The following is a 16673-nucleotide window of genomic DNA, read 5'->3' on the forward strand; positions in this document are numbered from 1 at the left end:
AAGGGAAATAATGAACCTATATTTCCAACCTATGGGGGGGGGGGATTTTAGGTCAGGAAACTGGTGGGCAAATAGTTAAACATCCCTTCTTTCAGTGCTATTGCTCTGATCAATTTTGCCTACCTCCATGGCAGCATTAAACCAAATAAAAATGTCAGGATATCTGTTAATGGACCTTCAGTGTAATGTGTTGTTTGGCTCTCGGAACCATTGAAAACAATAGTTGCCAGGAGTAGGGATGCTGGAGAAATTTGGGATGGGCTAAAATGAGCTTGGATTTCCCTCAGGCTGCGTGGAGTCCGTGAACTTCCAGATGATTTCTTTTTTTAACTTTCCTGAAATTTATGCATATTTATTCATAGGAAAATATTCAAGTTTCTGCTGAAGAAAAGTTGAATGGAATGGGGGACAATATGCTAAACATTACATACTAAGGTAAATTATGTAAATCCTTATGAAACCTCTTTTGTAATTATTTGTGTATTTTCCGCATGATGAAAAAAATACTCACAGCCTATCACGTGAAAAAGCAGGGATGCAAATGGCATCCACTACACCATTTGCGACCACAAAGGTCTTAGTTTAAGCTAAATGCAGCCATTTATGGCTACATTTAGCTTAAACTAAGACCTTTACGGCTGCAAATGGCATAGTGGACGCCATTTGCGTCCACAGTCTATCAGCCCAGCCAGCGATACGGCAATGGCGGCCGTATCACTGGCACTTCGGAGCCAGCCAGTGTGGAGGATCTGGCCATCGAGGATTCCTCTGGGAGGTGGAGGTAATTCTTCCAATCCTCCACGGACTGCGGAGGCCAGATTCTTTTAAATCCAACCTCAATGGGGTCTGTAGAAGATTTCTCCACCATCCCTACTCATATCCATCTGTGAGCAGATGATGGAACAAAAGGCACCTGACAATCCACAAACCACAGACAGGGTGGCCTTTACACAGTTCATACATCCCTAGCCAAGAGTAGGTTCTCTAGACAATTTAGACTAAGGAAAATGCCTTTCTGACATGCAAATAAATTACTATACATTCAGATTTCTTTTATTTTAAGCCTGGTGTTTATTTTCATGGAGGAAAACAGAAAAAATCCAGGAAGGCCAAACTGCATTTACAGGAAGCAGAGAATGGATACAACGGAGGTATCACTGAAGGCAGAGTTGATGCAATCCTCACAGGTGCCTTTTACAAGAGGATATTCAGCAGCAGGAACACAGAGATGGTTGGCAAGAGAAAGCCGGTGAGTCGAGATGCTCTAGAACTCTCTGGTGCAGAATCAGCCTTCTGAACAATGTCATAACCAGCTATGAATTCAGAGCTGTCACTTTCTATTGAAGTACACACAAGCCTGGCAGCACAGCCTTTCACAGCTCTGTCCATGTGGCTTCCATCTGGACATGGAAGGCAAGAGGGGAAGCCAGGGGAATTATCACTGTTGCTAGTAACTGCTCTCAAAATAAGTCCATCTAGTCTGGCTGAAATTAATCCTGCCCTTGCCAAAAAAGTAGAGCCTACTGCAATGGAACAGAGTTCAGCAGTGACCATCTCTCCAGAGACATCCATTCTCATGGAAATGAGCCATGACCTTGCTCTATTTCCACTCATTTGAAAGGGGCTTTTGCAAGAGAACTTCCTGTGAATTGTACCACATCTCATTCTGCCACTCCAAAGATAACCCAAACCCCGAGCCTGGATTTGGGTCACCTCATCTTGCCACAAGTAAGGTTCCTCTTATGTCTTAGGAAAGGGAACAGTGGATTTTCTTCAGTCTCCCCCAGCTTGGTATGGGTTCCATCAGGAGTGGGAAACTTCTGGGGATCCAAAGGCCAATTATCCCCCCAGGAACCCACCACCCGCTGCTGCCAAATTGACACTACCACCAAATTTCCTGACAAAATTTGTTGACATGGCAGCGGTGGCAATAAAGCTGCATTTTTTTCCCTTTAAAACAAGGAGCGTGGGAAGCAACACCTTCCTAAAAAGCAAAATTGTTCTCCCCTGGGGCTTCCCGGAGTGCAAATTCACTTTAGAACAAGGTGTGTGCTCCCTGCACACGTTATTTTAAAGCTGGAGTGGGCAACTTTAGGTGTTCTGGGGGGCCAATCACCCCCACCTGCCCACCCGTGCACGCCACACCATACTATTGCTGTGGCAGTGACAAAAAAATCAGCTGGAAAACAAGCTAAATTTGTCCTTAGTAAGCCTCTGTGGTGCACTTTGCCACCTTTTTTTTCTTTCACCCCCTCCCTCCAATTGGGGGGGGGCAATAGGTTCTACATGTGGCCCACAGGCTGCCCATCCTTCTTTTAAAGGAAAAATGTGGCACTCTTTTGCCACCGCCACTGCTGTACCAGGATCATTCTGTGGGAAATTCAGTGGTGGGGCAGCAGGAGCCGCAAAAAAGCCAGGGAGGCCACATTTAGCCTGCCGGTTAGATTATGGTGATGGTGGTGATGATAGTGGTGATTATGATGATGAACATTTGTAAAGCGCTTTCACATTTTCAAAGTGCTGGCTGTGCCTTATCTAACTGTAATCTTTACAACAACCGTATAAGGTAAGTCAGTATCATCATCCCCAGATAGCAAGTCGGGGATGGAGGCTGATAGTGAATGGCTTGCCTAAGGCCACCTAGTAAATTCATGGCAGTGACAAGATTTAAACCAGGGACTTCCTGATTCACAAGTGAGTCTCTTAGCCGCTACGCAATGCTGGCACTCTGGTGTAAACTGTACCGCTGCAGTTAAAACAAATCCACCTTCAAACTGGGGACATGCTGAAATACATTGCAGATGAAAGCACTTACCAGCAGATGTGCTTGAGGCCACATCATAGCTGTATGTCTCTGACCTGGTACAATTCTTCGTCTCTGTAATGTATGTGGCTGACCAAGACTGGCAGTCAGGGTACTGCTTTCCACTGCCTCTAGTCCGTAATGGTGGTACTGAAAGCAGAAGCAAAGGATTCTTCTTAAGGACTGGTGGAGTAGGAGGTAATATGGAGGCTGCAGTGTCGCTGGATATATTAAACTTAGGGCAGACCACACCATATTGACCCAACTCCTCCATCACGCTCTGCAGAAAGAGCTTTCAGTCAGAGGCCGCTTTAAAGCCAGATCAGACAAATTCAGAGAGGACAGCGGCCCTTTATCAGCTTTTAGCCATGCTGGCTACATGGAATCTTACATGTTCAGAGGCAGCGCACCACTGAATAACACTTCATGTGTGTGTGTCTGTGTGTGTGTGTGTGTGTGTGTGTTTTGGGGGGGATGCAGCACGGAAGTGTTGTTCTGTTATTAATATATCACTATCAAGGTGATATATTATCACCTTGATATGGCATGTTACATAGGACAAGTCCCTGCCCCAAGGAGCTTACAATCTTCAAGTCAGAGGAAAGAGTAGAGGAAGTAGGGAGAACTGGAAGGTAATGGAGGCTGGTGCACTTTGGAAAGCTCCTTTAGAGTTCTGACTGAAACCTAGAGCGGATCACTGCCCCACTGACATCGGAGCTGCCAGCTTCCACTACAAAGAGTGTGTTGGATCCAGGAGCAAAACAGGAGCCAGTGTAGGGCTGTAAGGAGGGTATAACTTCCGCCTGTTCTGTTATGTATGTTTTTATATTGTTAAATTTCACTCACGTAAGATAGGGTTAATAGTATGCCAGAGAGTGAGTGAAAGGTGGGAGGAGCCTGTGTGTGTGAGGATTCTGAGGTTAGATAAAGGATGATCTAACAGTTAGTTACGGGATCGTGGAAGCAACATCTAATTAGGGATCGTGGAAGCAACATCTAATTAGTGGGGTTTGTGTGGGAGTTTAGAAGGGGTAGAGTAGGTAGGGAAGTTAGGAGCAACTATTAATGAATAATAATAACAACTTAAAACTGTTCATATTTAAATACATTTTTATTTATTTGTTTTTAAAAACCCAAATTCCCACATGTTATTTGATTTTATGCTACCTTCCTTATATCTATATCCTGGTTGCTTCTCCTGTAGTGGGTTGAGAAAACCAATTGAGCATATTGAGTTTGTCTACAGCCCGGAGAGGGTAAAAAAGGGCTGAAGTTTGTGGAACGGTGAGTACAGTTGTCCCAAAGTGAAAGCAGGCATTCCTGAGGGGCGTGGTTCTCAGTTTATGAGGAGGAGGCTGAGGAAAAGGCGGAACCTCGGGCAGGAATCCCACAGAGCAGCATCACATTATTTATTTATTTATTTATTTATTGCATTTATACCCCGCCTTTCTTCCTCTCTCTAGGAACCCAAGGCGGCTTACATTATCCTCCTCCTCTCCATTTTATCCTCACAACAACAACCCTGTGAGGTGGGTTGGGCTGAGAGTCTGTGACTGGCCCAAAGTCACCCAGTGAGCTTTCATGGCCAAGTGGGGACTAGAACCCAGATCTCCCAGCTCCTAGTCCAACACTCTTGCCACTACACCACACTGGCATTAACTGAGCAGTGAGGGAGGAGAATGATTTTTTGGTGGCAGTGTAATGGAAAGAGGAGAGGAAACCAGGTTGAGACAACAGAAGACCAGGGAAGAGAAGACAATCTTGGTGAGAGATGACCGGGCTGTCACCGCCTCCTCTATCTTGCAGTGCACCCTCCCAGCTGAAATGTTGCAGAAATCCCAGAGAATGAGAAAGCGGGCTACCAGGGATGAACCCAAAGGAAATGGCAAGGAAAGCTGCACAGGGAGAGAGGGGCACCAAGAAACTAGATACCTACATTGAGGAGTGGCTTGTCTGCATTGATTCCCAGTGCAACAGACCCAACTTGACCTGTAGATTCCTCGTCTCCCCAAAGTGAAAAATATTGGAGGGAAACTGCACTTGAATGAGGATTCGCAGCCTTTTTCTACAGTATGGACTGCTTTTCCATCTAGGTGGGGGTGGGGAAGAGAGAAAAAAGGTTTACTCAATCAGCCAGGATTATGACCACTGGGGGAGTGTTTGCCTGGAGGTTGTATATTGAGAAAGGCTCACATTCTGCACAGAATATCTGTCACCACTGTTTGGGTCACACAGTGTTCCCCAAATGCAATGCTTTATGATTTCCCATAGGAATGAACAGGATCCACTCATTAAAGGGTGCACACAGGGACATCATTTCACAGGGTCTAGATCTGATATCTCCTACACACACACACACACACACATACACACATCCCTACTGCAATCCCAGCCACTGAGAATGAAGTCTACTCCTGTCTATGTAGGTCAAGAATTAAGAATCCAAGAACAGACTTGTTTTGGGGCTTACTTAGAGGCAGTAAGAGTTTTAAACTAAAATATGCATGCATTTTGAGTATTTAGGCACTGGGATGGTGTGGGTCCCCTTCATGGATCACTGCCTTGTTGTGGCAAAGGGGCTTGCGTAACTCAGTGAAGCCATAAGCTATGCCGTGCTGGCATAGCACGGCGGAACCTCGGGCGGACAGGTCATGGCGGAGAGTTGCTGGCATAGCACAGCGGAACCTCATGACGGACAGGTCATGGCGGAGAGTTCTGACAAAATGTGGTCCACTGGAGACGGAAATGGCAACCCACTCCAGTATTCTTGCCAAGAAAACCCCATGGAACGTATCACAAGGCTAAAAGATATGACGCCGGAAGATGAGCCCCTCAGGTCGGAAGGTGTCCAATATATGAACCTGAGCACACTCCGGGAGAGAGCGGAGGACAGGAAGGCCTGGCGTGCTATGGTCCATGGGGTCACGAAGAGTCGGACATGAGTTAACGACGGAACAACAACAAATGGTGTGGGTGCCCGATTGGGTGTGGGATTCTGGCAGACTCCCCCCTTCCCATGTCCCTGGGCCTCTCCCACTGAGCCCCTGCCTCTACTCGAGTCCCCCCCACGCTTGCCGAGCCGTCCACACTCACCCTGGACCAGTCCACGAGGACGATTTTGTGAAAGAAAATGGTGACAGCAAATAGGCACACATCTAGTCTTATGCAAAATGGCACCGTGAATGGCCGACATACTCAAGATTACAGGCATAAATGGGCCATTTATCCCTCTAATCTTGCATATATCAGCCATTCACAACACTGCTGTTACACAGCATTAAAAGCCTAATAGAAAAGAATAGTCTTTGCTGCCTAACAGCAAATCAGGAAGTAGCCAATCTCACACTGAGGGAGTTCTGTACTCAGCGTGTTGCTACCAAGTTGGCCTCTGTCTGAGACTGAGTACCCATCGATCTACCCTTTCTAGGTGGTGGAACATACAACAGGGCCTCTTGTGATGACCGTAAATCATGGGCAGGTTCATACGGGAGGAGGTGGTCCTTCAGATATCCTGCTCCCCAAACCGTTTAGGGATTTGCAGATCAAAACCAGCACTGTGAATTTCAGTGGCTGCCTGTAAGTGGCCTTGCCTGAAGCTGTGGCCCATTCACTGCCTTGGTCTGGCTTAGTGTCCCCATACCCACCTTCAATACGTTCAGTATATGTGATGATACATGTATTTTGGTTGGCAGAGCAAGTCCGCATACTGCCAGTACAATTGGTGCCGGGGCCAGTACAAACTTCACACTCCAGAGAAACACCTGAAAGAAGGAAGAAATGTGTGTGGGGGGGAACTCCAATAAATATACTTTTTCTACAGGTAAAAGCCACAAGTCTCTGGTTACCGGCTGGCCCTATTTGTATGTGTCCTAGGGAGGGAGAACCGGAGAGTAGGGATGCTGGAGAAATTTGAGACGGGCTAAAACGAGCTCAGATTTCTAAGAACGTGACCTGCAGAATCTGCTGTGGAGCGCCGCCCTCAGGTCACACAAAGTCCACGGACTTTCGGATATTTTTTTTTTACTTTCCCAAAATTTACACATATTTATTCGTAGGAAAGTAGGCAAGTTTCTGCTGAGGAAAAGTTGAATGGAATGGGGGACAATACACTAAATGTTACATACTAAGGTAAATTATGTAAATTGTTACAAAAGTCTTACATAATTATTTGCAGATTTTTCTGCATGATGAAAAAAAAATAAGGCACATCTTCTGTGACCGGACAGTGGAACAAAAGGTGCCTGACAATCCGCGAAACACAGACGGAGAGGATTTTACACAGTCTGTCCATCCCTACCAGAGAGTAGGAATTGAGCCATGGTATGGTATACATGGTATTGCTTCTCTATAGCAATGTTCTAGGCTGTTTTTGTTGTTGTTTTTCTTCTTCCATTACATTGTTCTTACATTTATTTATTTATTTATTTCACAGAACTTATATACTGCTGTATCTCTAACAAGATTCTCGAGTGGTGAACAATAAAAAGAAAGAAAAAGAGAGAATTAAACACAGAGAATAAAAATATTTAAAATCAGATGATGCCAATAAAACCATGGCTGATCAATTAGGAAAGGATTGTTTAAATAAAAATGTCTTCAGCAAGCACTGAAAATGAAACAACATCATGGCTGCCAGACAACAAAGGGCATGGAGTTCCACAGAGAGAGAACCAAAACACTGAAGGCTTTACTCCGAGAGGACTCCAAATGGACTGCAGGTCCATGAGGAATCACCAGGAATGCCTTATCTGATGACCTAAGTGACTGAGCAGGCTGGTAAGGGAGAAGACCTTTATGGAATGATCTCCCCAATGAGGCCTGCCTGGCACCAACGTTGTCATCTTTTCAGCACCACATTAAAACTGCCCTCTTCCCTCGAGCATTTGCCAGCATATTAACCAGTCTGTTTGATCAGGGCCTGGATTGTATCTGGCTGATGGTTTCAAATTGTTTTAGATATATGTTGTTGTTGTTGTGTATGCTATCTGTTTTATGTCCTTGTGTGAATGGTCTTTATACATTACATAAATGGGTTTTAATTTTTATGAACTGCCAGTGAGCTTCAGCTATGGGGCAGTATAGAAATATAATAAAAGAATAAATGAATGAAGATGCTCTTTCAAATGGCTTTGTCACATGTAAGGTAATGCCGGAGGGATTGGGCAGGAGCCATATTAAGGGATACATGGCATGGGCTCCCTGCTTCTCACCAGGGGGGCCCCTTTAAGGAATATTGGAGGTGTCGTTTTAAGGACCACCACAACTTGGAGGCTGGCATACCTTCCTCATGCCTAACTTGACCAAGAAGGCTACAGTCTCAGTCCATGCTACCGTTAGCCTGAACTTGCTCTCCACCCTTTAGTTCTTCCCCAGCATGTGGAGAGGGTAACTGTCTCAGTCAGCAGTCAAGCTGTCTGAGTTTCTAGACCTTGCCCTATGCCACACCAAACTCCATGTAAATTGTATCCAATAAAGATGCTGCCACTTACTGACTCAGCATTGTTTTTCCTCTCCTACCTCACCCCACTCCAAGCTACGGCCACAATATTATGCTTATCTTCTTGAGTCTCTTAAGCATGATGTAAGTTCTTAAGATGTGTTGGACTCCACCTCACATCATCCCTAGCCACCACCAGGCTGGCTGGTGATGGGAGTTGTAGTCTGACACCTTTGGAAGGCAGCATGTTGGGATATGCCAATGTAGTCAGAAAGTTAAGAAGGGCGAATGGTTTAGGAAGCAGAGTCATGGATAGATGTGAAGAGATGGAGATGAAGTAACAGAAGAATTTGAGCATTTGGATTAGTTTAGGTGTCCTTTTTCCCCTTTTATAATATGACAGGCACTGCTATCTCTCTTACTGCTGCTGTTTTCTTATTATTGTCTACAAATACTGCACATGCTTTCTTTGTCAATAGTGACAGTTTCTTCCCCAATACGCAGTGAAGTTTGAATTCCTCTAAGAGCTGGAAATACAAATACTTAGACTTTATTTCCAACGGGCACAGGCAACACAGGTTAAGCTGAAGTCTTTATGGATGACCTGATTTTTCAGGAGGAGAGAGATTGAGAGAGAAAAGGGGGGCACAGCACTTAGGGGCATTATTTCTTTTCAACTCTAGGGCATATTTACCCCAATGGAACACAACTGCAATGAGTGAAGAGCTCCTCCTTACCTGTACTTAGAAGCACTAAGAAGAGGAAGAATCCCAGCAGTACCTGCATGGTGATGGTGAAGGGAATGGATGGTAAAAGAGCAACTGCAGAAACACTCCCCACGATGAATCAAATTCTCCCATTCAAAGGACCTGTAATGACATTCAGAGGAAGTGTGTCTACCCTACCAAGTGGTAACTTACCACAGTGTGCATTTATACAATAAGTCAGATGGCACCAAATAATTCAGGCTTCCAAATTCAAGATCGCATCTATATCTTAACTCTTTACTGCCATGCCTAACTCAAATCACAGCATACCATCTCTACAAGGGATGACAAACTGAAGGCAGCAAGCAGTGATACTTGTGGCAGCAGATTTGAAGATGATATTACCACCTTTTTATTCCTTGTGCGAGTTATGTGGGCACTTGAAAGCCCACCATTGTACTTCTAGCATGTGGTGCTAGGCATGGAGTTGGCCATTCCCACCCTTCTCCAAGCATTCAGAGAAGCGAACTTCACATTGCATGGTGAGACACAGCAGTGAGGTATCTGAACTGTTGTCCTTCTTTGCAAACAGCAATTCAAATTATGTGCATTGGCTTCTGCATCCAGAGGTGGCTGGTGAATTCCGCAAGCACCTGTCAGGTGCTTCTAGACAGAGGGCACCAAGTTGGGTAAGGCCGCACTAGATGATGAACTTGGAAGCTCCTTCTATAAGCCTATCAAAACAAATGAGATGCCATCCTTCAAGCAACAGCCTGATGCACAGGAGACGTCCGCACTGGAGGAAGATTGCAAGCAGTTCTCTCAGTTCTCCATCTCCTTCCAGTACAGACAAGCTGGATTTGCAAGAATTATTCCAGGGCAAAGGCCCACCTCTCTGAATGACAATAGGAAACTTTACAATTGTGCTTGGCAATAAGCCTAGATGAGATATCCTCAGGGTTTGTTTTGTTTCGTATTTGGCCCTGCCCTTTTTGCTTTTTGCCTCAGCCACCACTACAATGTCCCCCATCCCCCTGAGCTTCTGGAGCTGAAAGAGGTTCAACACCCCCTGACTAAAGGGATGGGTCAGGGAGAGATGCCCTGCCCTCCTCTATGGGTGAGAGAAATATAAATAGCTGGCATGCATCCACATCCTTCCAATTTCTGTTCACATTTTAAAAATAAAGAATAATAAAGTATAATATCCATCACCACCACCCAGTGGGTACCCTGTTTTCTCAGAAGTTAATCTGTCATGCTATTCTTTTGTCTCTGACGCAAAGCTGCTTTGTTGGAAAGCAGACCCACCAAAATATTGTTTTGCGGGGGTCTTTCTTTGGGCTCCTTCACACTGAATAATAAAGTATAATATTCATTACCTTACATGTGACAAAGCGATTTGAAAGAGCATCTTCATTCATTTATTCTTTTATTATATTTCTATACTGCCCCATAGCTGAAGCTCACTGGCAGTTCATAAAAATTATTTTTTTATCTCTGACGCAAAGCTGCTTTGTTGGAAAGCAGACCCACCAAAATATTGTTTTTTTGGGGGGGGGGGTCTTTCTTTGGGCTCCTTCACACTGAGCTTTTATCCTGCGATTATGCTCCTTCACAAAAGTTTGCAGGCTCTTTACATGACACTGTGATCATTCAAGGCATCTCCTGCACTAAATGCCCTTTGTTCCATTTTTAAATAGATCACAGATAATGAGCCATCAAATTACTCTGTTGTGTTCTGCTTCAGATTCATCCTTAAAAAGAGGGAAAGCAGCAAGAAGAGAACCAAGATCAATGAAAGATAATGGAAGACTCAGATGCAGGGAGAAGGAGGGGGAAAGGGAAGGGTGGAAAGGAAGCAGGTGAAAAGTGGAGTTGTTGTGATCCTGCATTTAAAATGGAAGCAGAAAGCCCCATTTTAAATGCAGGATTCTAGGCTGGTGTAGAGATGCCCTTTCTTTTTACATTACACACATCTGTCTGTATACGTCCCCATCTGTTTTACACTTACTTGGACGGAGAAAGCAGCCATGGAATGAAAGCAGCCTTTAAAACACATATGCAGTTATGTTCAGCTAACCCCTCTCCTTTTTGCATCTTTAAAATAAATAAATTAATTAATTAACCCACCAGAGAGAATTGCAAGAATGATGTTTGTTGTTGATGCTGGGAGAACGTATTGAAATCGTCAGGTCCTTCTGATTCAAAAACATGCTGGTGAAATGCAGAGGTAAAAGGAAGCTATTTGGCCTTTTATAGCTTTAGAAATGGGAGCGGTCAGAGAAGGAGGTGGAGTCAGGTGAATCCCAGATGACAACATGACGCCTTTAGGTCCGAGATCTGATCTCTTGGTGACACAATCGCAGGGGAGGGGATGCTCAGCAGTTGTTTAATTGTAATATTAAAATCCTTTCATGTGTATTGAATTTTTTTTATATTTGATCTTTTAATATATATGTTTTGTAACAAATTTCTTGTTTTTCGTTTAAATGTCATTAACTGGTAAGTTAGTGTTTATGGTGAGCCAGTTTTGGGTACAGTTTACTGTAGAAAAGTGCGTTAGAAAGAGAGCAATCCTATGGTCACTGGGAGAGCATCCTGGGGACCATAGAGTTTGGGGGGGTGTTTTGGGAATCCCCCTCCTGAGGCCAAAAATGCTACAGCCTCGGGAGGAGAACTCTGAGTTCCAATCTTTCCCACCACTCCCTCACAGCAGTCATGGGAAGAACTGTGGTGACTGCTTTCTGAGGTCGCAAATGTGACTTCGGGGAGAGGAAAATGGGGCTGTTCCCATGGGTGGAAAGAGGAGAGGAGATGCCACTAGCTGCTATATCCTGTGGCATCCCCAGCTTTGGTTCCATCCCCAGCAATGCAACCTGTCTAGATGGCCTCAGTGGTCCATCTAGAGGAAAAAACAAAAGAGGAGGATGGAGAGGTGAAAATTGCTCCTCCTGCCCCTGCAACAGATGCTCAGATAGTCAGATGCTTCCAAGGCCAGAGGCTTCCTTCTACTGGGAGCACAATCCATAGGATTGCTCTCTAAATAAATAAAAGTTAAACATTACAAATGATGCCGCAGTCAGGGCTTCATCCTGTCAGAGCTGCAACCTGAAGGACACTTTCCTGTGAGCAAGCCCCGTTGAATATTGTGGGACTTAATTTCTGAGTAAAACATTCATAGGTGAAGGGACACTCAAACACGTAAGGTCTCCTGGTCCATTAGAATACTCCACAAGTGCATTTTTTATTATTTATTATTTATTATTCCTTAAGATTATTTATATCCTGCCTTTCAGGATACAAATCCTTTCAAGGTGGACCAGAAATAATGTCCAAATGCTGTACTAACTCCACAATAAAACTATCAGAACACAACAAGTTGTCAGGATCCTTCCCTCCCACATGGCAATTAGTAGTAGCTGGTCCTATGGGGGTGTTGGTAGAACTGTGCAAAAATGGTCTGTTGAACTACTCCACCTTATTTGTAGACAAAGAAATGGGTGGCAGGCGGTGGAGGGTTCAGTGGATTTCTCCAGTGGGAGGAGAAATTCTCCAACAGTTTCTCAGGGTGGAGCTCACTATTAGCAATGGCAGTAGTGAAGCAACTGTGTAGACAACCCGGACACCATTCTGCATCTTCCACAATTTCCTAGACCTAGTATAGTCCTGGGGAATTGTGGGGGAAGGAGGAGCAGCTGCCACAAAACACGGTGGAGAATATGTGGAGAAAATTCTGAAAACTGGCCTTCTTTTTGTAGGGGTATGAGAAAAGCAAATCTCAGAAATTTTCCTCAGACAAATGTCTTCTGAGTAATTTCAGCTCAGCTCAGCTCTGGGGCCAGCAGGGAGAGGCAGTCCAACTGGAGCAAGCCCTGAGGTGATCTTTGCCTGCCTCACAAGTAAGCCTATGTACTTCCAAGCCTTGAGGGGAAAAAATGAGAAATTATCCCCACCTCCATCTACTTGACAATAGGCCCAGACTAGAATAGAAATCACCATTGTAATTATCTGGCTGAGGTTCTTTCAGAGCCAGAGGAAGATATTTCACTGCCTGAGGCTGAGTAGAAAATGGCAACCTACTGCCTCCTTCCCCACCCCCAACCAGTCCACATGCATAGTACTCAAAGACAACCAAATTATTTAGGCACCTGCAGCAGAAAATCCCCCAAAGTGCCTCTCTACCTCCCTGGCAGTAAAAGTACAATGATAATAGATTAAATGACTAACAATGTAGTCAGTGTGGTGTAGTGGCGAGAGTGTTGGACTGGGAGCCGGGAGATCCGGGTTCTAGGCCCCACTCGGCCATGGAAGCTCACTGGGTGACTTTGGGCCAGTCACACACTCTCAGCCCAACCTACCTCACAGGGTTGTTGTTGTGAGGATAAAATGGAGAGGAGGAGGATAATGTAAGCCGCCTTGGGTTCCTTGCAAGAGGAAAAAAGGCGGGATATAAATGCAATAAATAAAAAATAAAATAAAACAATGTGATGCCCTTTTATGATATTCAAAATCAGTTGCCTGAGACAGCCTCCTTTCAGTTGCCTGAGTCAGCTGCCCACAAGAAGGACATGAATGCAATAGCAAACTCCCACCTGTGTTTCTCCAGCAACTGATATTGAGAGGCACACTGCCTCTGGAACTAATATATAGCCACCATGACTATATAGCATCCTGATAACTGATTGCCTTATCTTCCATTTTGTTTAAATCTGTCCAGTTGACAGTCATCACCAATCCTGTGGATTCCATAGTTTAGCTATGTGCACTACTGGATCTCCCACCATTTCACATCTTTGGATGTCCTGGGTTCTAATATTATGACTGAGAAAACATTATCCCTGCCCACTTTCTCCACACCATGCATAATTGTATACCCTTCTCTCATGTCCCCCCTTGACTTCCTTTTTGAAGCGAAAGAGCCCCAAATGTTAAAACATTTCCCCATAGAGGATGTTGCAGGCCAGATCCAGCAGAACAGCTTCCTTGAAAATGAGGACTCTAGAGACTTTCAATTTTTTCTCTTATTTTATATCAAACTTAAGCAAAACAAACAAACAGAGCATTACTTTCTGATGATACACCTAACTGAGAGAGAAGTCCTAACTGGTATTACCAAAAGTATCACATGGCTTTCAGTTCACATTCCTAAGAAAACGTTACCCCTTTAGAGTTTCAACAGAGGGGTTGCTTCAGACCCTTGATCATTTTGATTGACCCTTTTCTGCCACATTTCTAGTTCTTCAGTATCCTTTTTGAGTTGCATGATGAGGACTGTACATACTGCTCCAAGTGTGATCGCACCATAGATCTGTTATAAAGGCATTATAAAATTGGCAGTTTAAGTTTATTTTCAATTCCTTTCCTTGTTTCACAGCTGTCACACACTGGGTCAACATTTTCATTGATGTTACCAAGTTCAAGATCAAGAACTCCAAGATCCTTTTCTTGGTCAGTCACCACCAGCTCAGACCTCATCACCATATATGCGAAGTTGGCATTTTTGTCCCCACTCTGCATAACTTTACACTTGCTTACATTGAACCACATTTGCCATTTTAATGCGCATTCTCCCATTTTGGAGAGATCCTTCTGGAGCTCTTCACTGTCCCTTTTTGTTTTACTCACCCTAAATAAAATAGCGTCATCGGCAAACTTGACCACCTCACTGCGCACCCTTAACTCTAGATCCTTTATGAAAAAGTCAATGAGCAGTGAGAGGAACGGTCGTTCAATAGTTACATAAATATTAATTCACTATGACGGCTAAATGGACACCCCATGTTCAGAGGCAGTACATCTGAAGATACCAGATGATGGAGGGCAATAGCAACAGTGCTTGGCTTGTGGTTGGGCAGGCACTAAGCAGTGATGAGAACTGGGAGTAAACCAACTTTTGACTTCAACCATATTACAAGCCCACTTCCTCTCAGCTCCATCTTCAAAATGGCAGCCACGGTGTTGCCTACATCTCAGCAAAATGGCTGTTTGGAGCCACTGCTTGGATTTTAAAGAACATCCAAAGGAAAAGAAACCCCACCCTTGCCACCTTGGGTTAACGTGAAAGAAATTAATTTTCCGCCCCATCCAAAAATGTTTCTCTCTCTCTCTCTCTCTCTCACACACACACACACACACACACACGCACGAATGTCCACCCCTCCCAATCCTTCATGAGGATTTTGGACCCCAGCCCTACAACCCTTTATAACAGCCTTCCCCAACCTGGTGCTCTCCAGAAGTGTTGGACTGCAACACCCATAATCCCCAGCCAGTATGGGTAAGTGGAGTTGTAGTCCAACACATCTAGAGACCACTAGGTTGGGGAAAGTGGTTAGAATGGGCCAGTTGTTTGGCCCAGCCCTAACATATATACACATAGAATGCATATATATATGATCTTCCAAACAACTTAACAAAGAATCCAGAATTGTCTTTATTCATTTCAGAAGAGGGAACACAAGTGTGCCATTACTTATGCAATGTTTTATTTTGTCCCCCAAACAGGGATGTACGAAAGTCAGTTACCTTTCCGCGGATTATGTTGATGGTGGGGGGGAGGCGTTCCGTCCCTCCCCCCGGAATCCTCGACGGGGGGGGAGGCAATCCGTTCCTCACCCCCGGAATCCTCCACGGCCAGCTGTGCTCCATGGCAGCTAAATGGAGCAGCCGGCCAGGCTCAGCCAGGCCAGAGCCATCCACAGCTGGATTTCCAGCCGCAGAGGGCTCTGGGGAAAAAGGAAAAAAAAACCATGTACGCAAATGGCGGCGGCTACGGCCGCCGCCATTTGCGTTCCTTATTTTTGCCGTCTTAATCTACATAAATATTTACGTAGACTATGACTGTGAAAATAAAGGGGAACGCAAATGGCGTAGCGGGCGCTATTTGCGTCCCTTTTTGATTTGCCGTTTTAGCCTATGTAAATATTTATGTAGGCTAAAACGGCGAATCAAAAAGGGACGCAAATAGCGCCTGCTATGCTATTTGCGTTCCCCTTTATTTTCGCCATCGTACTCTACGTAAATATTTATGTAGACTAAGATGACCAAAAATAAGGAATGCAAATGGTGGCGGCTGTAGCCACCGCCGTTTACGTACGCAGTTTTTTGTTTTTTGTTTTAAACCCAGCCATGATAGGCTACGTAAATCTTTACGTAGCCTATCACATCATTTTTTGGGGGGGGTTACAAGACTGAAGCCACCGCCGGAGCCGCCGCCGCCGCCCGGAAGATCCGCCCCAGGTAAGTCTCGTCCCGGGGGGGATCCGCAGGGGGGCGGGGGGGGCAGGCCGTTCCGCCACGGAGTTCGTGGGGCTGAATGCACTAGATCCATGGCAGAATTCTCTGACATCCCTACCCCCAAATTGCAAATGGGAACATTAACATGTACCTTCATATTCCTTCATATGTAGGGAGGCACTATGGCTTATTGGTAGATCATATGCTTTGCATGCCTAAGATCCTAGGTTCAATCCAACACATCTCGAGGCAGTATTAGGGATGCTGGAGAAATTCGAGACTGACTAAAATGAGCTTGTATTTCTAAGAATCTGACCTGTGGAATCTGCTGCAGAGCGACTCCCTCAGGCCGCACGGAGTCTGTGGACTTTCGGAATTCTTTTTACTTTCCCAAAATGTATGCATATTTATTCATAGGGAAAAACTCAAGTTTCTGCTGAGGAAAAGTTTAATGGAATGGGAAATAATACGCTAAATGTTATGCACTAAG

The sequence above is a fragment of the Heloderma suspectum genome, chromosome 10 (genome assembly GCF_057233095.1).
Source record: "Heloderma suspectum isolate Gila_16-S chromosome 10, 16-S_ref, whole genome shotgun sequence".
Taxonomy (NCBI): Eukaryota; Metazoa; Chordata; class Lepidosauria; order Squamata; family Helodermatidae; genus Heloderma; species Heloderma suspectum.